We start from the raw sequence: 17,794 nt of genomic DNA, 5'->3' as shown, positions 1-17,794 counted from the left end.
GTTAGTACATCGAAATATGATGAAAACTGAAAATCGATTTTTTTTTCCGATCTGAACCGTGGTGTGGTCCCCTTAACTGTGCCTTTGTTGACCACCCAAATGAAACAGGCATGGAACTGCATTGCAGCAACTGACATCCGGCAACTAACCACACAATGCAAGGGCGTCCTCAACTTGCGTTCAATTCTGGCGGTTGCACCGGTTATTAATGTGCCAGCATTCCGCATCTGCAATGGTTTCTCTCGCACTTATATTAATCTGTGCGATGTCAATCGGTTAAAGTACAGGGTGTGGTAGATAAGTAATGAGACTCAGTCTAGAAAAACAAATTTATTGATCCAATTTGTACAAAACGTTAATATTCTTCAAAGTACTCGCCTTGGGCGTCGACACAACGTCGCCAGCGCGTTTTCCGAGCTTCATAGGCCCCACTGTAGTCCGTTTGAGTTATCCCAGTTAGTGGCTTCGTGACAGCACGTTGGATGCTCGGAATATCGTCGAAACGATGACCCTTCAGGCATCTTTTGACCTTCGGAAATAGGAAGAAATCAGGAGGACTCAAGTCAGGGCTGTATGGTGGCTGTGGCAAAACTTCAACTCCAATTCGGGTCAAGTAGGAGGTCACGAGGAACGCTGTGTGCGCCGGAGCGTTGTCGTGGTGGAGACGCCAGCGTTGACCAAGATCCTGTCGCTTCCGTTTGACGGCTCTGTGCAATCGCTGAAGGACTTCTTTGTAGAATTCGGCATTGACAGTCTTCCCCTGAGGGACAAACTCTTTGTGAATTAACCCCCGCTTGTCGAAAAACACAATCAGCATTGTCTCGATGTGGGACTTTGACATTCTTGCTTTCTTCGGCCGCGGGGATGCCGGTGTGTGCCACTCCGAGCTCTGGGCTTTCGTCTCCGGGTCGTACTGGAATGTCCACGATTCGTCGCCTGTTACTACGTTGTCTAAAAAGTGTGGATTATTTTCCAAATCATTCAACATCTCACGGCAAACGTCCACTCGTTGTTGCTTTTGTTCGGCGGTGAGCACTCGGGGAACCAATTTTGCGCAAACTTTCCTCATCGTCAAATCTTGCGTAACAATTTGGTGAACCGTAAATTTATTCACGGAGACCCCGTCGGCGATCATTTTGAGACTTAAACGACGGTCGGAGTCCAGGAGTTCTTTCACTTTGGCCACCGTTTCATCCACACGACTCGTTGAAGGGCGTCCAGATCGTTCCATGTCTTCAACGGATTCCCTCCCGTTTTTAAATTCATTAAACCACCGGAACACTTGAGCTCTTGATAGGGAGTCTTCTTTGTAGGCCTCCGTAATCATAGCAAAAGTTTCCGAAGCAGTTTCGCCCAAGCGAAAGCAAAATTTGATTGCATACCGCTGTTCTATCGAGCGATCCATCTTCAGCGTTTTCACAAGTGTCGCGGGCACACAAACAACGTAATACGCGAAGCTCGACCCTCACTGCACCAGAGCTCCGACGCGACTGCGAACCGGTTCTATTGTTAGCTCAGATCCCCCACCACGTGACGTACAGGTGGCGACCGCCCTGCGAGCGACTGGGGCGCCGCGCGGCGGCCAGTCTCATTACTTAACTACCACACCCTGTATGTTACCTAGACAAATACATTCTCGAAGCCGGCCTGTGTGGCCGAGCGGTTCTAGGCGCTACAGTCTGGAACCGCGCGACCGCTACGGTCGCAGGTTCGAATCCTGCCTCGGGCTTGGATGTGTGTGATGTCGTTAGGTTAGTTAGGTTTAAGTAGTTCTAGGCAGAAGGACTTACCAACTGCTCCCAAACATCAAAGAACGCCTCCAACTTTCGCATCTCCAACCGAGCAAGGGAGTGTTACACTTGCTCACAGGTCAGGGACCGTATCCGGCACATCTTTGCCGGTTCGGGAAAAGGGCTGCCCCCTCGTGTGAGTGCGGAGACGAACAGGGTACCGCGGATCACGTGATCTACCGAGTGCCCTATCTTCGATGACGCAGCCAGCGACCTAAGAACCCAGCTACCAAACAACGACACCTATCAGCTGATCAGACTCCCTACCACGTTCGACATAATAAACCGCTTTGCCAGCGAGGTGCCAGCAAAAGTCTTGCGAGAATATCGAAGGGAAAATACATGAACCACCAAATATGACATGACTGAAGGCGACCCATCCCATTCCGCCGGGACGTGGACTGGCCAATCGCCGTGACGGTAGGAAACCGCCACGCTCTGGAATAGGGGGGAGGGAGCGCTAACACCCGAATTTGATAATTTTTAACATTTTTTTGCAGCGACAGCAACTGAAATTGTTTATATAAGAGTATACAGCCTACAGTTGCAGGTTAACTTTATCGTTTACCTAGGTTTCAACGTTATTAATAACGTCTTCTTCAGAACATAAATTATTATTTAATTGTTTGCCTAAAACAGGCCATGTGGTAAATCAACTTCATAAAACTTTATGCATAACCATAAGGTTTTGTCACTTCTATTAAGGGGAGCCGGAGTTGCCTATGCTGCCCATGTTAAAATCACTAAGTTTGAGAAACATTTATGAATAAACTACCAAACAGAAAAATTTGAATTTTTTTTACATATAGAATGGTTTAGTATTGCAGTTATGACAGAGGGATTTTGGAGTATCTTTTCTAGTTTCCTTCCAATTATTTTTTTTATTAATGACCCAAATTTTTTTTTACAAATAATTGCTTTATAATTAAACTGAAATGAAACTACTGAACATATTGCCAAATGGCTGTGTTACAATGTAAGTTTGACCACTAGGAGTGCTGTATAAAAATTTCATCTCTCTAGCTTGAGTGGATTTTCAGAAAATGTTCCTTATATTCGAAAAATTCTAATTTACTGGAAATGGCTATCGAAGTTTCTCAGTACATTCCTGCACTATAGGATGGATTATCAGGGTCTTCTTCTTCATCCTCCAACAGCTTCCTCTTCTGTCTTCTTTTCTGGCCTGTTGTTCCATCATACTTCATATGCCTTTCTCTTCTTTCTGCTCCTCTTATCCTTTCTCTGTCAATATTTCTTAGTGCTCGTACAGTGTTGACCCCAGCTGTAAATCCTAATGCCTTCAGAACTTCACACTGTTCCCTTGGTTGTAGGTTGCTATTGCATCATAAATGCCAAATTGCAGTGTTTTTATGCTTACAAACACCCTTTCAGGAATCACTTTCCAAATCAAATTGTTTACAGTCTCATTAGGATTCTGCGTCTTTCCGTGTAGACATTTGTGTAACAATTCTGGCTGTGCTAAGACATGAAAAATATCATCACTGTCACTAACATATTCACGAAATCTGTCACTTCCACCAGTCAGCTTCTTGCTAGAAGATGTCACAGGGCTATGGCCGGCCATGTGTTGCTTAGCAGAAGCAGCGCACTGTTTCAGTGATTGTAGTATCGCAACTTGGTATTAGTGTTAATTTTCTTTTCCCTGCGTTCTTCCTCTTCTTATATACGCCGTGCGGTTAAAGGCGCTGCAGTCTGGAACCGCAAGACCGCTACGGTCGCAGGTTCGAATCCTGCCTCGGGCATGGATGTTTGTGATGTCCTTAGGTTAGTTAGGTTTAACTGGTTCTAAGTTCTAGGGGACTAATGACCTCAGCAGTTGAGTCCCATAGTGCTCAGAGCCATTTTTTCTTATATACACGGTCACTAAAACGAGGCATCGTAACCAGAACAACGCTTTACACAAGAAGTATAATACTATCAACAACAGGCGCAACACTGAACTTATTCGAAACGGTAAACAGCAAAGAGACGATGTTCCGCGCTCTTAGCGCTTCATTTGTCACAGAAAACAATGTATCCAACCCCTGCACACTGGCTCTATGCGTAACATAAGGCGCTGTATGCGTAACAGGCCGAGAAAATGTAGATTTAAGACCCACTACTGTATAAGGTGGTGGGTTATGATGTATGAAACTATTGGACAGAACAAAGAATTTTTTTTTTAAAAAAAAAAAAGAAAAAGAAAAAAAAAGTTCTAGGGGACTGATGACCTCAGAAATTAAGGCCCATAGTGCTCAGAGCCATTTGAACCATTTTTGAACATTCTCGAAATTTGATTACATTATTTACTTTTTGGTGTTCCAATTCTTTTTGTCAGTTTATTTACCCACTGCATACCGTATTTTATACATGGAGAGTTCAATAAGTGACGCAACACAATATTTCCCTGGCCAGTTTCGCTTGAAAAAATGCGGAATGTGTTGTGGGGCATGGTGCACAATGTCTACGGAGACCTGGCGGTGAACAAAAGCACGGCGAGTCGCTGGGCGAGGCGTGATCAGAACAAGAAGGTCCGCGGACGGCAGCACACAGCTGTAACCCCCGCGACGTTCGAACGTGTGGACACTCTCATTCGAGGTGATATATGGATCGGAGTCAAACAACTCGCTACACAGATGGACTATCTGCTGGTATTGCTCATTCATTGGACTGTTCTTCCTCATCCACCCTACAGCCCAGATCTCGCACCTTCCATCGCTTTGGCCCAATGAAGGACGTACTCGACGGGAAGCAGTACGTGGATGATGGGGAGGTTATCGGTGCAGCAAGACATTGCTTCCGACGTCGATCAGTACAGTTGTAACATACAGGTCCCCCCAGTAAGATGGCGTAAAGCCGTCGCATTGAACAGAGACTGTGTTGAAAAACGCGGTTTTGTAGCGAAAGGAGTGCGGAAGAGTGTGGTATATTCGAGCCCGCCAGGTTAGCCGTTCGGGCGGTAAGGCACGCCGGACCCCGGCACGAATCCGCCCGGCGGATTAGTGTCGAGGTCCGGTGTGCTGGTCAGCCTGTGGATGGTTTTTAGGCGGTTTCCCATCTGCCTCGGCGAATGCGGTCTGGATCCCCTAATTCCGCCACAATTACACTATGTCGGCGATTGCTGCGCAAACACTTTCTCCGTGTACGCGTACACCATAATTACTCTACCACACAAAAGTTTGGGGTTACATTCGTCTGGTATGAGACATTCCCGGAGGGCTCCACTGGGGGCCGAACCGCACAATAACCCTGGGTTCGGTGTGGGGCGGCGGTGGGGTGGGTGGACTGCTGTAGCATGTTGTTGGGTTGTCCACCACTGCGGGTACGGCGGGGACGAAGCCTCTCCGTCGTTTCTTAGTCCCCATTTCCATACAGTACTATGGTATATTATAATCTTGAATAATACCAGCCTACTTTCAAAGAAAAAAAAATACTGCATTACTTACTGAACGCTGGTCGTAATAATTATTTGTTCGTTGCAAATTTGCGTTGTCAGTAGTGTTGTTGTTCGCTAGCCTTTGGGCGCCGCTACTGGTACACAAGCACCAGCGTGCACTACAATAGCAGACAGTCAACATGGGTCTGCAGAAGAAAGTGGTTCAAAAAAAGCTCAAATGGCTCTGAGCACTATGGGACTTAACATCTGAGGTCATCAGTCCCCTAGAACTTAAAACTACTTAAACCTAACTAACCTAAGGACATCACACACATCCATGACCGAGGCAGGATTCGAACCTGCGGCCGTAGCGGTCGCGCGGTTCCACACTGCCGGCCGAAGTGGCCGTGCGGTTAAAGGCGCTGCAGTCTGGAACCGCAAGACCGCTACGGTCGCAGGTTCGAATCCTGCCTCGGGCATGGATGTTTGTGATGTCCTTAGGTTAGTTAGGTTTAACTAGTTCTAAGTTCTAGGGGACTAATGACCTCAGCAGTTGAGTCCCATAGTGCTCAGAGCCATTTTTTTGTTCCACACTGTAGCGCCTAGAACCGCTCGGCCACTCCGGCCCGCCGACGAAAGTGAGCAGGGGTTTGGGCTTTATTGCTACAGCTTTTCCGTCAAGAGAACAACGATAGTGGATGTCCATATTATGGCATCGACGAGGGACTTCAGCTGGCGATATACAGGGTGTTACGAAAAGGTACGGCCAAACTTTCAGGAAACATTCCTCACACACAAATAAAGAAAAGATGTTATGTGGACATGTGTCAGGAAACGCTTACTTTCCATGTTAGAGCTCATTTTAGTTTCGTCAGTATGTACTGTACTTCCTCGATTCACCGCCATGATTTCATACGTGATACTCTACCTGTGCTGCTAGAACATGTGCCTTTACAAGTACGACACAACATGTGGTTCATGCACGATGGAGCTCCTGCACATTTCAGTCGAAGTGTTCGTACGCTTCTCAACAACAGATTCGGTGACCGACGGATTGGTAGAGGCGGACCAATTCCGTGGCCTCCACGCTCTCCTGACCTCAACCCTCTTGACTTTCATTTATGGGGGCATTTGAAAGCTCTCGTCTACGCAACCCCGGTACCAAATGTAGAGACTCTTCGTGCTCGTATTGTGGACGGCTGTGATACAATACGCCATTCTCCAGGGCTGCATCAGCGCATCAGGGATTCCGTGCGTCGGAGGGTCGATGCACGTATCCTCGCTAACGGAGGACATTTTGAACATTTCCTGTAACAAAGTGTTTGAAGTCACGCTGGTACGTTCTGTTGCTGTGTGTTTCCATTCCATGATTAATGTGATTTGAAGAGAAGTGATAAAATGAGCTCTAAGATGGAAAGTAAGCGTTTCTGGACACATGTCCACATAACATATTTTCTTTCTTTGTGTGTCAGGAGAGAATTTTATTATACCACACGACTAGTTTCGGCGATACCTTACTGCTGTCCTCAGGAAATCAAACACTCTTTTGGCAGTGGTGGGGCCTGAGGATGGCGGTAATGTGTCGCCGAAACTAGTCGTGTGGTAGAATAAAGACATGCTCTAGATATAGCTTGGTGGTATCTTTTCTCATTTAACAGCGACACTGCTGCTCCTATTCGCCAGTGTTGACGCTCTGCGGGAATGCCGACAGGTCCCCAGAGCGCACTGGGGTTGAAGAACACGAATCTAAAGTGGTTCAAATGGCTCTGAGCACTATGGGACTAAACTTCTGAGGTCATCACTCCCTTAGAACTAGTTAAATCTAACTAACCTAAGGACATCACACACATTCATACCCGAGGCAGGATTCGAACCTGCGACCGTAGCGGTCACGCGGTTCCAGACTGTAGCGCCTTGAACCGCTCGGCCACCACGGCCGGCGAATACGATTCGGAAGCTGGAATTCACTGACGATGCAGGAATTTGTAATGGGAGAGCCGACGACCAACAGCGCAACAGATTGTTGAAGAAGTTACTGTTGCCATGGCTGAGAACGCTGGAGTCAATGTCCGAACTTCGAGCAGTGCAGAATCTTTGTCACGAAAGCTGAGCGGGCCGGGGTGGCCGAGCGGTTCTAGGCGCTACAGTCTGGAACCGCGCGATCGCTAAGGTCGCACGTTCGAATCCTGCCTCGGGCGTGGATGTGTGTGATGTCAGGAAAAGGATGGAGGAGAAGGTAAGCACGCGACACCTGCACCACAGACCCTATGGTGCAGAGCCATAGAAACGGAGCAGTATGCGAAGCACAAAATTTTAGTTGAACGTCGGTAGGGATGTACTTTGTAAATTTCTATGCGCAGTGTTTATGTGACCTGGTATACGAGGAGAATAGTGTGTGATGTAAAATAACTAGTGACCCGTCTGGATGGTATGGAAGTGTGTGTGACCTCTTGACCCCTGGCGCGTCAGCAGACGTTCCCAACGCGTGCTTTACGGCGCTGCCTGACTGCGAAGCCATCTCGTTTCTACCTAAGTGTCCCTACTCAAACTTTCCCTCCCATATACAGCGGTGGATGTAATTAAACTTTCGCCACTTGAGGGGGCGCCGGTGGAGAACTAGTGGTCGTAGGGCGATGAAACTTTAGGGAAACATTTGTAAGGACAAGAGGACGACAAGTATCGAATAAACGAATTGAAAGAAACACATGTCAGTCTCCACACGGGAGGGTAGTACTTCTTAATTGCGTACCGTCTTTACGTTCCAGGTTACAAAAGTTCGGGAATGTACACTACTGGCCATTAAAATTGCTATACCACGAAGATGACGTTCTACAGACGCGAAATTTAACCGACAGGAAGAAGATGCTGTGATATGCAAATGATTTGCTTTTCAGAGCATTCACACAAGGTGGGCGCCGGTGGCGACACCTACAACGTGTTGACATGAGCAAAGTTTCCAACCGATTTCTCATACACAAACAGCATTTGACCGGCGTTGCCTGGTGAAACATTGTTGTGATGCCTCATGTAAGGAGGAGAAATGCGTACAACCACGTTTCCGACTTTCATAAAGGTCGGATTGTAGCCTATCGCGATGGCGGTTTATCGTATCGCGACATTGCTGCTCGCGTTGGTCGAGATCCAGTGACTGTTAGCAGAATATGGAATCGGTGGCTTCAGGAGGGTAATACGGAACGCCGTGCTGTATCCCAAAGGCCTCGTATCACTAGCAGTCGAGATGACAGGCATCTTATCCGCACGGCTGTAACGGATCGTGCAGCCACGTCTCGATCCCTGAGTCAACAGATGGGGACGTCTGCAAGACAACAACCATCTGCACGAACAGTTCGACGACGTTTGCAGCAGGACGGACTATCAGCTCGGAGACCGTGGCAGCGGTTACCCTTGACGCTGCATCACAGACAGGAGCGCCTGCGATGGTGTACTCGACGACGAACCTGGGTGCACAAATGGCAAAACGTCATTTGTTCGGATGACATCGCGGTGAACGCACATTGGAAGCGTGTATTCGTCATCGCCACACTGGCGTATGACCTGGCGTGATGGTATGGGGTGCCATTGGTTACACGTCTCGGTCACCTCTTGTTCGCATTGACGGCACTGCGAACAGTGCACGCTACATTTCAGATGTGTTACGACCCGTGGCTCTACCCTTCATTCAATCCCTGCGAAATCCTACATTTCAGCACGATAATGCACGACCGCATGTTGCAGGTCGTGTATGGATCTTTCTGGATATACGAAATGTTCGGTTGCTGCCCTGACCAGCAGATTCTCCAGATCTCTCACCAACTGAAAACGTCTGGTCAACGATGGCCAAGCAACTGGCTCGTGACAATACGCCAGTCACTACTCTCGATGAACTGTGGTATCGTGTTGATGCTGCATGGGCAGCTGTACCTGTACAGCCGGCCGAAGTGGCCGTGCGGTTAAAGGCGCTGCAGTCTGGAACCGCAAGACCGCTACGGTCGCAGGTTCGAATCCTGCCTCGGGCATGGATGTTTGTGATGTCCTTAGTTTAGTTAGGTTTAACTAGTTCTAAGTTCTAGGGGACTAATGACCTCAGCAGTTGAGTCCCATAGTGCTCAGGTCCATTTGAACCATTTTGTACCTGTACACGCCATCCGAGCTCTGTTTGACTCTACGCCCAGGCGTATGGAGGCCGTTATTACGGCCAGAGGTGGTTGTTCTGAGTACAGATTTCTCAGGATTTATGCACCCAAATTGGGTGAAAATGTAATCACATGTCAGTTCTAGTATATTTGTCCAATGAGTACGCGTTTATCATCTGCATTTCTTCTTGGTGTAGCAATTTAAATGCCCCAGTAGCGTATATCTTGTAATCTGACTTTTCCACATCGTATCGATAAAATAATCGGGAAAATGATGTACGGTACATGACGTAACTAAAACTAAGAGGAATGAATTTCTGAGAATGGAAGTTTGGAGCACGGGACTGTGTAGTAGTGAAACATGGACTTTGGGAAAAGCGGTACGTAAGAGAAGTTAAGCGATTGGGATGTGGTACTGCAGAAGCATTTTCAAAACATTGTGGAGTGAGGAGATAAGAAATGAGGTGGGTCTTCGTAGAATGAGCGAGGAAGAGAGCATATGGAGAATATTGACAGGAAGGAGGGACAAGATGATGGGACTTGTGTTAAGAAATCACGGAATAACGTGGTTGGTACTAGAGCGGGCTGTAGAGGGTAAAAACCGTATGTGAAGGTAGGGATTGGAATACAGCCAGTAAATAATTGAGGACGTAAGTTGCACGGGCTGCTCTGTTATGAAGATGGCCCATCAAACCCGGACGAAGACTGCTGAGACCCACAAAAGTGCGAACTAGACGGAAATGTGCTACTACTCAGTAGTACCTCTCCAAATTAATTTTTCAGTCTCTTTCCGGCCTTTGTTTAGCTGTACACATGACGGACAGACCGTAAACAATGTATTCCCTAATCGACGTCTGCGAGGTCACAGAGCAATTTCGTGGCCGCCGAAGTTCGTGAATATTACTCGACTACGCTTTCTCGTCATTCGGGCGAACTTTGCTACGGAAGTAATAAATTGGATCGATGTGTCAATAATGGATTCTCTTGGACCGGTAGCTGCAGCGACTATTTATAAGCCGCCAAGAACTTACAAACGGCGTAAAATTTGTACACAAATCACGTCACGCAAGTTCGAGCCTGCTATTCTGTTAGACGCGCTGCCTTCACTTCGTAGACGCGACGAAGAAGTATGATCCAGTGAAAGAAACAGGCAGTCATTTGTTACAGATTACTTAAATAAACACGAAAAAAATTTTCTTCGAGCTGTAACAAATATCCTATGCAGACTTGAGAGTGTTGCAATTGATAAAATCTGGTCAGTACTGTATTAATAATCTGTGTTAGATTATTACGCTACCGTACAATTTACTCACCAAAAAATTCTGTAACTGAAGAACAGTCATTATCCTCTCAATACGCTGATGAGCCGAACCATTGCGACCACCTGCTTAACAGTTTGATGTCCGATTTTGGAACGAAATGCATCACTGACTGTGAAGGCATCCCACAGTTTGTTGGTTGGTTTGTGGAGGTACGTGGCATTATACGAGGGGTGTTTGAAGAGTCCGTGCAAAGTCCGAGAGATGGCACCACCGGCGCGTATCGAGGTCATGTTTAGTTAGCAGCATCTTTGGAAAGAACGCACACCGAGTTTCAGCCATATTGGTCTATTTCTTTGTGTTTGGCATTCGTGTGAATCAAGGAAGTCGAGTGATTGTCAAAAAATGGACGAAAAATAATTTCGTGTGGTGATTACGTTACGAAAGGCAAAACGCCTCAGGGGAAGAGTAAAGAGAAGCTCGATAAACATTATGCTGACTCTGCAGCTTGGATTAGAACAGTTTACAAGTGGTTTCAAAATTTTCGGAGTGGCCATATGGGCACAAGTGATGCTGAACGTTCTGGACGCCCTGTGGAGGTTACGACTCAACAAAACATTGATAAAATTCATGATAAGGTGATGGATGGCAGAAGAGTTAAGGTGCGTGAGGTTGCTAGTGCTGTGGGCATCTCAAATCAACGGGTGCATAATATTTTGTATAAACATTTGGACATTAGAAAGCTATCCGCAAGGTGGGTTCCGCGACTGCTCACGCTTGACCAAAAACGGAATCGTGTGAAGTGTTGCTAGGATGGTTTGCAGGTGTTCAGGAAGAAGGACTCCCAGCGTCGTTTCCTCAGTGTGGATGAAACATGGATACATTACTATACTCCTGATACCAAACAACAATCTAAACAATGGGTTACCAAGGGAGAATCTGCACCAAAAAAGGCGAAGACCATTCCTTCGGCCGGAAAGGTTATGGCGACTGTGTTTCGGGATTCGCAATGGGTAATCCTCATCGACTATCTTGGAAACGGTAAAACTATTACACGTGCATATTGTTCATCGTTATTTGACCGAGCTGCAAGAAACATGCTGGCGATTGCACCGCAAAAAAGTACTTTTCCATCACGACAATGCATCAGCACACACCTCAGCAGTTGCGGTCGCAAAATTAATTTAAATAGGATTCCAACTCGTTTCACATCCCCCTATTATCCAGACTTGGCTCCCTCGGTTCCCCAATTTGAAGAAATGGCTGGCAGGACAAAGATTTTATTCAAACAAGGAGGTGATTGCAGCAACTGATAGCTATTTTGCAGACTTGGACAATTCCTATCATTCGGAAGGGATCAACGAATTAGAACAGCGTTGGACGAAGTGCGTAAGTCTAAAAGGAGGCTATGTCGAAAAATAAAAAAGGTTTACCCCAAACACGTAAGCAGTGCCGTATGAACTGGCGATGTGTGAGGAATGTTTCCTGAAAGTTTGGCCGTATCTTTTTGTAACACCCTGTATAGGTCAGACGATTCGTACCGTTTCCGACCGCCGTATTAAAAATAGAGAACTGGAGAAATCGGCAATTGCGGAGAACAGCCTCACGAACAAACATAAAATATTCCTAGATGAAACTAAAATTCTGTCCGATGCCTCCACGTACTGGGATTCTGTTATTAAGGAGGCTGTTGAAATAAGATTGAGCCAAAAGAACTTTAATCGTGATAGCGGATACCATCTGAGCTGTGCGTGGAAACGAGCGCTTGATGCAGAGAAGCAGCAGAGACGTTCCTTCCAAGGTTTACGTTCAAACGGAAGCGGTGGAGCCACCGGCGCACACTGTGACACCGCCTGAGACAGCAGTGCGTAATCGCCGGCCAATCATGTTGTTGTTGTTGTGGTCTTGAGTCCTGAGACTGGTTTGATGCAGCTCTCCATGCTGCTCTATCCTGTGCAAGATTCTTCATCTCCCAGTACCTACTGCAGCCTACATCCTTCTGAATCTGCTTAGTGTATTCAGCTCTTGGTCTCCCTCTACCATTTTTACCCTCCACGCTGCCCTCCAATACTAAATTGGTGATCCCTTGATGCCTCAGAACATGTCCTACCAACCGATCCCTTCTTCTAGTCAAGTTGTGCCACAAATTCCTCTTCTCCCCAATCCTATTCAATACCACCTAATTAGTTATGTGGTCTACCCATCTAATCTTCAGCATCTTCTGTAGCACATTTCGAAAGCTTCTATTCTCTTCTTGTCCAAACTATTTATCGTCCACGTTTCACTCCCATACATGGCTACACGCCATACAAATACTTTCAGAAAAGACTTCTTAACACTTAAATCTATACTCGATGTTAACAAATTTCTCTTCTTCAGAAACGCTTTCCTTGACATTGCCAGTCTACATTTTATATCCTCTCTACTTCGGCCATCATCAGTTATTTTGCTCCCCAAACAGGAAAACTCCTTTACTATGTTAATTGTCTCATTTCCTAATCTAATTCCCGCAGCATCACCTGACTTAATTCGACTACATTCCTTTATCCTCGTTTTGCTTTTGTTGATGCTCATTTTATATCCTCCTCTCAAGACACTTCCATTACGTTCAACTGCTCTTCCAAGTCCTTTGCTGTCTCTGACAGAATTACAATGTTATCGGCGAACCTCAACGTTTTTATTTCTTCTCCGTGGATTTTAATACTTACTCCGAATTTTTCTTTTGTTTCCTTTATTGCTTGCTCAATGTACAGATTGAATAACATGGGGGAGAGGCTACAACCCTGTCTCACTCCCTTCCAAACCACTGCTTCCCTTTCATGTCCCTCGACTCTTATAACCGCCATCTGGTTTCTGTACAAGTTGTAAATAGCCTTTCGCTCCCTGTATTTTACCCCTGCCACCTTGAGAATTTGAAAGAGAGTATTCCAGTCAACATTGTCAAAAGCTTTCTCTAAGTCCACAAATGCTAGAAACGTAGGTTTGCCTTTTCTTAATCTAGCTTCTAAGATAAATCGTAGGGTCAGTATTGCCTCACGTGTTCCAACATTTCTACGGAATCCAAACTGATCTTCCCCGAGGTCGGTTTCTACCAGTTCTTCCATTCGTCTGTAAATAATTCGCCTTAGTATTTTGCAGCCGTGACTTATTAAACTGATAGTTCGGCAATTTTCACATCTGTCAACGCCTGCTTTCTTTGGGATTGGAATTATTATATTCTTCTTGAAGTCTGAGGGTATTTCGCCTGTCTCATACATCTTGCTCACCAGATGGTAGAGTTTTGTCAGGACTGGCTCTCCCAATGCTGTCAGTAGTTCTAATGGAATGTTGTCTACTGCCGGGGCCTTGTTTTGACTCAGGTCTTTCAGTGCTCTATCAAACTCTTCACGCAGTATCTTATCTCCCATTTCATCTTCATCTACATCCTCTTCCCTTCCTATAACATTGCCCTCAAGTACATCGGCCTTGTATAGTCACTCTATCATCCCTCTACCAATCATAAGCCGACCAATGAGAAGCCGTCTTCGGGCTATATAGAGGCTACCACAGCAGCATTGAAGACAGTCAGCTCCTGACGATGACGATGGAGGTAATCGTCGAAAACTCGAGATTTTATCTAGAACTGACGCGGCAGGAATACCGTGAATGTTTTATATACGCAGCTTTGGTGTCTCCCTCTGGTGGGAAAGGGGAAAGGTTGCCTGTTCACGTGCATTTAAGGGGCGCTGTGAGCTCACCAGTTGGTCAGTCTGCATCAGTCTCTCGTCCCCAGCTTGCTGGTCTGTCTCTCGGGCGCAGTTGTGAGGCAGCTAGTGTCGTTCGGAGTGCTAGTATGCCTTTCGTTCGGATCAAGGAGGTCGTTTCAACGCCGGCTAACTGGAGTGTGTCGATACATCGATCTGCCACAATCGAAACTGCACACGGTGCAGTAATCGACCGTCAGTGGGTGAAGCGTCAATCGTCGTGAGGGGGTGGTGGGGTGGGGGGTGCGTGTGACGAGTGTGGCTGCATAATACTGTGTTAGGTTTTCAGGGGAGCTGGCGAGGGTCAGCGAACTCAGTGAATTGGGGGTGGAATTTCGGCCGGCAGGGGTGCGTCGGAATATGGAGGGAGGGGCCGAAGCGTTCGACCGCGGAGTGCGCGGGGAAATAAGCCAATTACCGAGTGCTGAGTGGTCTCTTTGCGGCGTAGGGCTGTCAGTGGCGACAGATTGTGTGTATAAAGGGTGATTCAGGATGTTGGTCACATAATATGTGAAGTGATTCTGAGCTGTGGTAAGATTTGCTATTTTGAAGAGCGCGCCGCAGCGCGTAGTGTGAAGCAGTCGGCCTCCGTTTCTGGCGGTGGCGCCGCTGTGGCAATCGCAGCTTTGGTGTCTCCCTCTGGCGGGAAAGGGGAAAGGTTGCCTGTTACGTGCATTTAAGGGGCGCTATGAGCTGGCCAGTTGGTCAGTCTGGGCTGCTACCCTGCCAATCAACTCGTCCAAGTTCTGGTCGGCCTTCCGTCGCCTTACCGGAACTAAACCCTCCCCCTATTATCCTCTTCTCCATGATGATCACCCTTTCCCTGACACCCTTAGTAACGCCAATCACTTTGCCTCCTACCTCTCCGATGTCTTTTCCATCCCCGATGATCCCCAGTTCGATTACTCCCTCTTCCCGGATGTCCGCGATCGAACTGACACCTCTGTCCCTCCCCTCGCTCCTGGTTTCCAGTACTTGGACAACATTGCACACACGGAACTCAATGCCCTTATCACTACACAGGATCTCATTGCTACACTCCGCACAAAGCGCAACACCGCTCCTGGTCACGATCGTGCCACCTACCGTCACCTTCGTGAAGCTCCTGTCTCTTTCCTCTCCACCCTGGCCAGGCTCTACAATGTAGTCCTGTCCACCGGTTACTACCCCGACCTGTGGAAAACCTTCCGTATCCTCATGTTCCTTAAACCTGGCAAACCGCCGTCCGCCGTCTCCTCCTACCGTCCCATCTGCCTTACCTCGGTCTTCAGCAAGGTCCTGGAATCTATCCTCACCCGACGCATCCACCAGCATCTCCGCCAGCACCGCCTCCTTCCCGTTACCCAGTGTGGCTTTCGGCCGTCCTTCTCTTCCGACGACCTTGTCCTTCACCTCACTCATCTCCTTTCTGAACAGCTTAATTCCCGTCGCTCCGCAATCTTCCTCTCCCTGGACCTCGAACGTGCATATGACCGCGTATGGCATTCCGGTCTCCTCTTCAAGCTCTAAACCTTCGCTCTTCCCATTAACTACGTCCGTCTGATCGGCTCCTTTCTCTCCCGCCGTCCTTCCTATGTCACCATCCATAACACAGATTCCTACACCTTTTTCCTCTCCGCCGGTGTGCCCCAAGGCTCCGTCCTCTCCCCCCTTCTGTACCTTTTGTACACGGCGGACATGCCGCCGCCGTCACCCCCCTTCCACCTTCTCCAGTTTGCCGATGACACTGCCTTCCTTGCCCTTGCCCCCACCCTGCAACGCTCCCAACGCCTTCTCCAATCCCATCTTGACCGATTCACCGCTTGGTGTAACCAGTGGTTGCTCAAGGTCAATCCTTCGAAAACCCAGGCGATCATTGTAGGCAAAGCCACCCCTTCCTTCCGCCTCCTTGATTTCTATCTCACCGTCTATGGCCGTCCCATCGCCCTCACTCCCACCCTTAAGTACCTTGGCGTCACCCTCGACCGTCGCCTCTCCTGGACTCCCCATCTCCGTACAATCCAAGCCAAGGCACGTTCCTGACTCCGTCTCCTCAAGCTCCTTTCCGGCTGTACGTGGGGTCTGGACCCTTCCACCATCCTCCACACCTATAAATCCCTCATCCGCCCTATCCTTTGTTATGCCCATCCAGCCTGGATCTCCGCCCCCCCCTACCTTTTATAAATCCCTCCAAATCCTTGAACGCCATGCTCTTTGCCTTGCCTATCGCATCCGTCTCCCCTCCCCCACGCGGATCCTGTACGATCTCATCCCCTTCCTCCACCTCCTCCTTTTCCTTGAAAGGATACGGATCCTGTACACCTCCCGTAAACTCGATCCTCCTCACCCGCTCGTATCCCCGATCCTCTCCCATCCCCGCCTGCTGCCGCGCCTGTACTTCCACGTCCCGCCCGGTCTCCATCTCTCCACCCTCCTTACTCTCTCCCAAGGTGGCTTCCGCCAGCTCCCCCTCCCTGATGATGTCCTCCTCCCCTCCATCTACCCCTCCTATCAACTTTGACCCTGCCCCCCCCCACTTCCGGTGTCCTTTCCTTTAGGCACCCTCCCTCCCTTCTCTTCCCTTCCCACCCCTTCTCTTTCCTTTTCCCCCGTCCCCTCCCTCCACCCCTCTTCCCCCCGGGCTTCCCCTCCCCCTTCCTCCCTCCCCCCTTCCTCCCCTGCCCGTGGCATCTCTGCTCTCCCCTCTCCCTCTCCCACTCCCCTTCCTCCTCCGCCTCTCTTGGCAGGTCCCCGGCCTCGCACACGCATAGTGAACATTCGCGCGCCGGAGATCATCGCCATCAGTGTCTAGTGTGTGTGCTTCGTTTTGTGTTTCGTGCAGTTACAACTCAACTGTTCACATGTGCCGTCGCCGTTCTCCGTGTTTTGTTCGCCGTGTCAACAAGTGTTAGTGTTTTTATCGTCCAACGTGAACGGCTTCTTGTTTTTTGTAACTACTTTCTTTGCCCGCCACTTTTTGTATTGTCTGTGTCACCTATATCATATTATTGTACCCCATACGGCTGAAGAGCAGCGTATTAAGCTGCTGCCAGCCCGCCTTGTATAAGGTGATGAAAATTACAATAAAGGGAAAAAAAAATCAGTCTGGGCCAGTCTCTCGTCCGCATTTGTTAGGCAGTTAGTGTCTGTGTGTCGTTGGGAGTGCTAGTTTGAGTGTCGTTCGGATCAACCTTTAAAGCCGGCAAAATGAGAGTCTTTCCACTCCGGCAGTAAGAGAACTCAGCGAGTGGTCGCCCGGTCGGGGCTGAGTTCCTGCATCTGAGTCTGCGCGTTAGGCCGCCAGTCTGCTCGAGTTTGCTCAGGCAACGGTCACTGGCGGTTGGATCGATCGGTTGGTCGGTCGCGCACTGAGACACGAGATGACTTGTCCGCCTGGAGCGTCGGCGCACGTGAGGTCGCCACGTGAGTCCAGTGGGCCGCGCCGTATAGCGAGGGGTAGTGGCTTCGCGGCCGACACGAGAGCAAATGGTTCAAATGGCTCTGAGCACTATGG

Source organism: Schistocerca serialis, chromosome 11 (genome assembly GCF_023864345.2).
Source record: "Schistocerca serialis cubense isolate TAMUIC-IGC-003099 chromosome 11, iqSchSeri2.2, whole genome shotgun sequence".
NCBI classification, from domain to species: Eukaryota; Metazoa; Arthropoda; class Insecta; order Orthoptera; family Acrididae; genus Schistocerca; species Schistocerca serialis.
Note: the sequence above shows the minus strand (reverse complement) of the source record.